The following is an 8,012-nucleotide window of genomic DNA, read 5'->3' as shown; positions in this document are numbered from 1 at the left end:
AGCGTAAATCACATGTAGAAAACCTTTGTCGACACGTTTCGAACCAACCAATGTGGTTCATCGTCAAGACAAGTTGAAGAGTCAGATCATGGCTGCATATTAAATTGGGAAAGCAGATCTTCCAAACGGCTAGGTGCGACCATCAACGGCTAGATTATATAATAATATTATAATGTTAATCATGGGTTAATAAGTCAAAAGGTAATAACTCATAGTAATAATATAATATTATAATCATATTAAATAATTTTCTTCTTAATAATTAATTTATATATTATAATATATTTAGGCCGATAGGCCTTCCTTTGAAAGAGACTTTCGTCGTCTTTTTGTTTCTAACGTTGACACCTGGCGTCACATTCAGCGGGGATACAATCGTCTGACATCTATGCGCTGAGTTTATGGCACAATGCTCGGAGTTTACGAGATGCATGCCCGCTGGTTTCGCGCTTAGCGCCATCACATGGCACACCACGCGGGTTCTGTCATTAATTCTCTTCCTGGCAGGACGTCCGGTCACAGTTTTTCCCCTTGGTTCGCCCGCCCAGATCGATGGTAAGAAGCCTCTGCTGCGATCTGACGGTGGATTAGCTGCTGGGCACTTTACCCTACTCCGGTTAGCTTGGAGAAGACCTCTTTCGCCGAGCAGTCTCTCCAGGAAACCTGCTCTGATGTTGATTCTCCCGTAAGCAGTCTCGTTTGGTTTTTCTATCGGGGTATAGCTTATGACATAGGGGTATTCTCTATCAAGCGATTTCATCTGCTACAGGTGGAGAGGAAACTGTGGAAGCAGTACAGAGAGTCCTTCGACAGGCCCTGAAGAAACTCCCATCCCAAGATCCTGCCCCCGACAGTATTCCTCCTAACATTGAAATAAGATACTGCATCAGCCGTGCTCGGTATTTACAAAAGAGCAAGGGGGACACTCATTTGGCAGTAGATCATCTTATTCTTGGAGTGCTAAAAAACTCCCAGGTTTCAGATTGCTTTACAGAGGCAGGTGTGAGGATAGAGAGTGAAATCCGAAGTGGAGAAGCTCAGAGGAGAGGGCAAAAAGGTAGATACTGCGTCTGGTGATACTAATTTTCAAGCCTTGAAAACATATGGCCGCGATTTGGTTGAAGATGCTGGGAAGCTTGATCCTGTCATTGGTAGAGATGAAGAAATTCTGAGAGTAGTTATAATTTTGTCTCGGAGGACCAAGAACAATCATGTGCTCATTGGAGAGCCTGGTGTTGGAAAGACTGCTGTGGTGGAAGGGCTGGCACAAAGAATTGTTCGAGGGGATGTGCCAAGGTAAGCTCTTTTGCAAGCACACAAATATATATTGTTTGCAAATTTTGGTTGTAGGTTGCCTTCCCCAAATTTGGGGACTTTTGTGGGTCCGCACTGGTACAGTGTGTTGGGCAGGATTATCTACAGAATGTAACCTTGGTAGAGCTGCTAATTCATTTTGTTTTTCAAATGGTTTTAAACAGCAATTTGCTAGAAGTGAGATTGATAGCCTTGGATATGGGAGCTCTAGTGGCTGGTGCCAATTACAGAGGCGAATTCGAAGAGCGACTTAAATCTGTATTGAAAGAGGTAGAAGAAGCTCAAGGAAAACTTATTCTCTTTATTGACGAAATACATTTGGTTCTGGGTGCCGGTAAGAGAAACCTATCTTGGTTACCTACGATTCAATTTTTAGATCTAGCAAATATTATATATGTTATTAGCCTTGATTGATTAAAGGTCCTTTTAAGTGATTGGTTTTAAGCTTCGGTTGTGAAGTAATCGTGTCGAATTGAATTTTGTTTTGTTTCCAGGGCGTACTGAGGGATCAATGGATGCTGCCAATTTGTTTAAACCGATGCTTGCTCGGGGCCAACTTAAGGTGCATTGGAGCAACTACTCTGGAAGAGTACCAGAAGTATGTGGAGAAAGATGCTGCGTTTGAGCGACGATTCCAGCAAAGTGAGTGCTTAGTCGGGTTATTAGACGTATTAATATGGCTGTTCACACGTTTCTGGTGGTTTTAATAAATTTGTTGCTATTGATATTATGGGGCAGGTTTATGTAGCTGAACCTCGTGTGACAGACACTATTAGTATCCTTCGTGGTTTAAAATAAAAGTGTGAAGGTCATCATGGTGTGAGAATATTGGACAGAGCACTTGTAGTTGTTGCCTAGTTATCAAGTAGATATATCACTGGTAAGTATATATATCACCGGTAAGTTGATACCTGGCTATTATGGGTGGAATAAGTTGCAATATGTGTGAATTATCCCAAAAGTAGTGTTTATTACTTGATCATTTGGGGTATTATGTTCTGCTCTTAATTCTTGAGAGATCAAGAACTCCTCTGAGGCGTTTTGAAAATCATTATAATCCGTTTGTCTGAACAGGGCGACATCTTCCAGACAAAGCAATTGATCTTGTGGATGAAGCATGTGCAAATGTAAGAGTTCAACTGGATAGTCAACCTGAAGAAATCGACACCCTTGAAAGGAAAAGGATTCAACTAGAAGTTGAGTTGCATGCCCTTGAAAAGGAGAAAGATAAAGCCAGTAAAGCTCGTTTGGCTGAGGTTTGTACTTGAGATAACCTTATTGCATTTTCTTGGCTGTCTTTCTGATCAGTGATCAGTCTGTAGGCATTTTTATTATGATGGGGATTCTCTGATGTAAAGATGTCTATTGAAAATTCTTTGTATGTTGGGGGGTGTTCACTGTTGTTTGACATAGTGAAAATTGTTGGTCGGTAAGAACCGTTAGTATCATAACCTTTAAATAACTCATTTTCTTTTCTGATTCTTATAGGTTCACAAGGAGCTTGATGATTTTAGAGATAAGTTGCAACCGTTGAAAATGAAATACCAAAAAGAAAAAGAGAGAGTAGATGAAATCTGGGGACTGAAGCAAGAATGTGAGAAATTGCAGATTGCTTGGGAAAAAGCAAAGCGTAGGAAGGTTGTGGCGCAAGCTGCAAAACTATACAGGGCCCTTAAAGAAACAAAGACTGAAACTTCTAGAAAAGAAGCTATGGGAAAAAATCTCATGTTAACAGAGAGTGTGGGACCTGATCAGATTGCAGAGGTACGTTGAACGAAGTATCTATACATACCTTCCATTGAATATGATTGACAGAATTTATGTTGGCAACCCAATGAGAGCTATAGTGTCTGATGTTCATGATACATAACTATGTGATGAATGCAGGTTGTGAGTCGCTGGACTGGTAGCCCTGTTACAAGACTTGGTCAGAATGAAAACGAGCGACTGATAGGTCTGGCAGACAGGTTGCATGAAAGAGTTGTTGGACAAGATGAGGCGGTTCAAGCGGTTGCCAAAGCTGTGTTAAGATCGCGGGCTGGACTTGGAAGACCTCAACAGCCGACTGGATCTTTCCTATTCTTGGGGCCCACTGGAGTTGGAAAAACGGAACTTGCAAAGGCTCTTGCAACTCAATTGTTTGATGATGAAAATCAGCTAGTCTGTATTGATATGTTTGAATATATGGAGCAACATTCAGTTGCAAGGCTCATAGGTGCTCCTCCTAGGTATGTGAACAGCTAGATGTTTCTAATTGACATTAGTTGATAGCCAGACACTCAATTGGTTGACAGCAAGACGCCTTTTTTTGTATAGTTGTATTTATATTTTTGCTCGATTTGTTGTTGTAATGTACTAAAATGATTTGATGTTGTAATGGCAGTTATGTGGGTTATGAAGAAGGGGGGCAACTGACAGAAGCAGTAAGGAGAAGACCCTATAGTGTTGTTCTTTTTTATGAAGTTGAGAAAGCACACACTTCAGTCTTCAACACTTTGCTTCAAATGCTTGATGATGGTAGACTTACGGATGGACAAGGTCGCACTGTTAGTTTCTCAAACAGAGTCATTATCATGACATCCAACCTTGGAGCAGAGCACTTGCTTGCTGCATTGTCTGGCCACACAACAGTAAAAACCCAAGAGAGAATGTCATGCAAGAAGTATGCACACGCATTCCTGGACTCTGTGTATGCATCTTTTTCATATAATTTTATCACGAAGTTGGCTGCGGTGCTTTGACATGCCTTTGAATATTGTTGCAGGTTAGAAGACATTTCAGGCCAGAGTTATTGAATAGACTTGATGAGATAGTTGTATTTGATCCTCTTTCTCATGATGAGCTCAAGAAAGTTGCTAGACTACAGATGAAAGATGTAGCAATTCGTCTTGCAGAGAGAGGCGTTGCTTTAGGGGTTACAGATGACGCTCTGGATCTTGTTCTTCAGAAAGCCTATGATCCTGTAAGTATCACCTTGTTTCTTTTTTATTCAGTCTAACTTGCCAGGGGATGTGCCCCCGACCCTAATAAACTTGACACTGCATCTCCTTGACGAGTCGCTTCTCCCTTTCCCTATTGCAGGGGACATGACCCACTCCTTGGAAACATGTCTCCACATCATAGGAGATGTTGTGGGAGGGTTCCCTGACTAAATTCGACTTACCTCCCTTTGAAACAATCTAGAATTGTGATTTATATGTTCTATTCTGATGCCTGGTATTTTTCATTCATAATGTTTGCTCGGTGTTCTTCATGTACAGTGATTTTATTCAAGGTCTGATTTCTATTTTCCATGCACTGTCATATAAACCTGTGTGGAAAGTTATTCTAGGAGTTTGATGTTTTGCAGAGTTTTGGTCGTGGTGGCCAACAGTGAATATTAAAAGAGCAGGACTTTTCAGTTTACAATTTCATTTTCTCAGATTTTCAATTCTCTCAATTTTCGCTTTCAGTTTCAGATTTTCCGATTTTCAATTTCGATGCTCTTCATTTCGATTTCACATAATGTTCTTCATCCAAACTTTCACATAATTAGTGAAAGAATCCTATTGCTATAAATTCCAGGCATTTTTAATTATTCATACATCAAAAAAAATATAAATGTGTATCTTGATGTTCCCTCCTAACATGATTTTAAAAAGTGGGTACTCAGCTTTGTATATTGCCCTTCGGGAAGCCTATCATCCTGGAAGTAAAACAATCTCTTTGTTTCAGTTTCTTATTCAGAGTCTGTTTTGCCAGATGATGTGTTCCCGAGCCCAGTAGTCATGTTTTTGCATTTCCCTTTCCTGGGGATGCTTCTCCCTGTTCCGTGGGACTTGATCCATATTCCAGAAACGTCTCCCCATCCCGGGTGATACAACCCGTGTTCGCTAGTGGGAAGGTGCCTCTGACCAAATTTGATGTACCTCACCTTGAAACAATCTGAAATTATTATATTGTCTGATTTGATGCTTAGAATTTTCATTATGAAGGGTCTAACTGGAGTCCTTCATGCCCAATGATCAGATTTTTTGTCTTATTTGCATTTTCAATTGGCTGTCATATATTTTGCATGAACCTGTCTAGGGAGTAATTTTAGTCTGATATTTTTGCTGGCATTTGGTGGTGGTGGACAACGGTTGATCTTTAAGAGCTGTGAACTCTTCAGTTTACAGAGTTGCTTTCTGAGATTTTCAATTTTCACATTCAGTTTCGGATTTTCTAATTTTCACATGATTTTCTTCCTTCTGTATGGATCCCATCGATATAAATTTCAGTTCTGTTCTTTAAATTTTAACATTTTCCCCTCGCACTTGAACTTTAAAAATGGGGTGCTGCCTGTCTCTGCGTAAAGGGATGTTTTTGGTGTGTTTGCCGATTAATATAAATTAATGCATTGTTTACTTGTTAATGCTAGTGAAGCAGGCAGGATCATTATTAGCTTTTGTGGTTTACGGGCAATTTAGGTCAAAATTTGTGAGTAAAATGCAAGACCTCGTTGGGGATTCTCATTTAAAACCTCTAAATGGATAACGTTGTAACGTGGTACTTGCAGGTTTATCGTTGGAAAGCAAAGTTGTCACTCAGCTATCTTGGATGCTCATCAGTGGGGAGATTGATGGGAACAGTACAGTATACATTGATGCAGTGCCTGAGCAGCAGACATTATCTTATCGCGTGGACAGGAATGGAGGAATCGTTAACCAAAACACTGGTGCAAAATCGGATATCTTGATAGAAATTCCGAATTCTGCCTATTTTAATGCTGATGCATCCCAGGCAGTAAAGAAAATGAGAATTGAAGAAATAGACGATGATGAGCCAATGGAAGATTAGACGGTGAATGATGGCATCTTCTAGGAACTTTCAGCTTATTTTTTGTGATGATGCTAGTATAACTTGAGTTTGAGTGCCTTGTAATGTGTTTTTGAGTGGGATTAAGCTAAATGGCAATGCTTAAAAGGTTTCGATGTAAACTTATTGCTATATGTTAATAAAGAATCGTATTTTTCCTTCTCAACCAATTGTAAGGGAGCACTCTCTTTTTTGCTGTTAATAACATTATTAGGGTGTGTGTTCAAAGTTTCAAAGCAGTTGAAAGGTTGCTGCATATGATGACTTCTACAAAAATTAGACCATGTTGAATCCTTCCATCATCTGCAACTGCTTTTTCTGCAAACTTGTTTCATCCAGTTTGCAAAAAAGAGTTTCAGGATCTGTACTCCATGGGTTAATATAATTAATTTTGAAAGGCGTGGATGTGTGTAGTTTTTTGTGAGCTTCCGCCTTCCTCTCAAATGGAGAACTCTAGTCTACCATAAATTCTATTATAGAACAGAATGTGTAGTGTTTTTTATTTATTTATAAAATGTATAATTTTAATATTTTAATTCATGAAATGTATATTTTACAATTTTGATGGATTAGGTTTAATGTTTGGAGTGTTGTGAATTATAAGTGGATCGAGATTATTCAAGTTTTTGGGTTGGTTATTTTTATGAATATCTCTGTGTGTCGCTCGTCATCTTTGTTCGGTGTCTTTTTTGCCGGGTTAAGGATGAAAATTTTCGAAGATTATTAAGTTTCATTTGTTTTCTTTGTTGGGTTTTAGGTCAAAGGATTTCTTTGAGATGTACGTATTCATTAAATTACACATTTACCTGATTCAGTTATATTCATTAAATTATATTGACCTCATTTAGTTATATTATATTCATTAATTCATATAACCCCGATTGTGGGAAATACAACCTACCACGTGGCACCCATGTGGTTATCCATGCCATTGCCATGCCATAAGTCAGCCGCTGACCCAACCCTACCTTAATTAGGCTATCGGCATAATTAAGCATCAACTTCTTCGTCAACACTTTTACCCTGCTCCCATCGATCACGTGAGGCACTTTCAACCACTTTTACCCTGCTCCGATCGATCAGGTGAGGCACTTTCAACCGTTGATTTGAAGTGTGTTTTTTGTTGCTGATTTTTAGGCCGATAGGTTTTGATATTTGGCTACTGCGCTGCATGCATGCCCTTACTTCAACTGCAAGTACCGTTGGAAAATCCCTAAAAAGAAGAAAGATTGTCGAATGATCACGAGAATTGGTATGATTTAGCTGGTTTAGCGAAGAATGGAGGCTATAAAGCTGGGAAACGAAACAAAAATTTTAGAAGGTTAATGAGAAAAAAATAATAATAGTTGTTCCTTTAAAGGAGAAAATTGGTAAAGATGCTAGGCTATGCATGAGCGATAGAGTGAAGAGCAACAACGGCAGCAACACATGTTCCTTGTCCCAAGTCATGGTATTGTTGGCGATTCTTCCAGTGTTAAGTTTTTCTCTAAGGTAATCTTATGCTCTAACTTTATGATCTAACCGACCTTTTGTATTTTAATTGCGTGAATTGATTTGAAAATAAATCAAACTTATAAAACAGATTACAAGGGTTGCATATTCAATAATAAGAACAAGTTTACTGTGTAGAAATGGAGGGTATATGTTTTTATACCGGAGTTTTCATTATATTATTTATATATAGGTGTTAGATCAAGTATCCTAGAGCGGCGCTTTGTTTTTTTCCCTCTAGATTCGTTTTTGTTAGGTTTCAGAAGGAGCTTTCCCTGAAAACCTAATCTTCTTTGCCAATCAATGCCAGCGGATTTTTCTGTGTTTCGGGAAGAAAGATTTTCGCGGATCAAAGTAGTATCTCACGGATT

General features: G+C 39.1%; 1 pseudogene across 1 annotated transcript; it reads left to right on the top strand.

The window, feature by feature from the left end:
- Positions 1-729: 729 nt before the first annotated feature.
- LOC149147301 (chaperone protein ClpB1-like) lies at positions 730-6,205 on the top strand (annotated as a pseudogene). Its single transcript, XR_016263176.1, has 11 exons — positions 730-1,296; positions 1,479-1,648; positions 1,809-1,967; positions 2,053-2,194; positions 2,389-2,570; positions 2,803-3,078; positions 3,202-3,542; positions 3,698-3,976; positions 4,079-4,306; positions 5,722-5,776; positions 5,852-6,205. The product of XR_016263176.1 is annotated as a chaperone protein ClpB1-like (transcript).
- The last annotated feature ends 1,807 nt before the right edge of the window (positions 6,206-8,012 follow it).

The sequence above is a fragment of the Pinus tabuliformis genome, chromosome 9 (assembly GCF_031772625.1).
Source record: "Pinus tabuliformis cultivar Carrire ecotype Pingquan chromosome 9, CPIR1, whole genome shotgun sequence".
Lineage (NCBI taxonomy): Eukaryota > Viridiplantae > Streptophyta > Pinopsida > Pinales > Pinaceae > Pinus > Pinus tabuliformis.
This window is presented reverse-complemented; position numbering and strand designations above follow the sequence as displayed.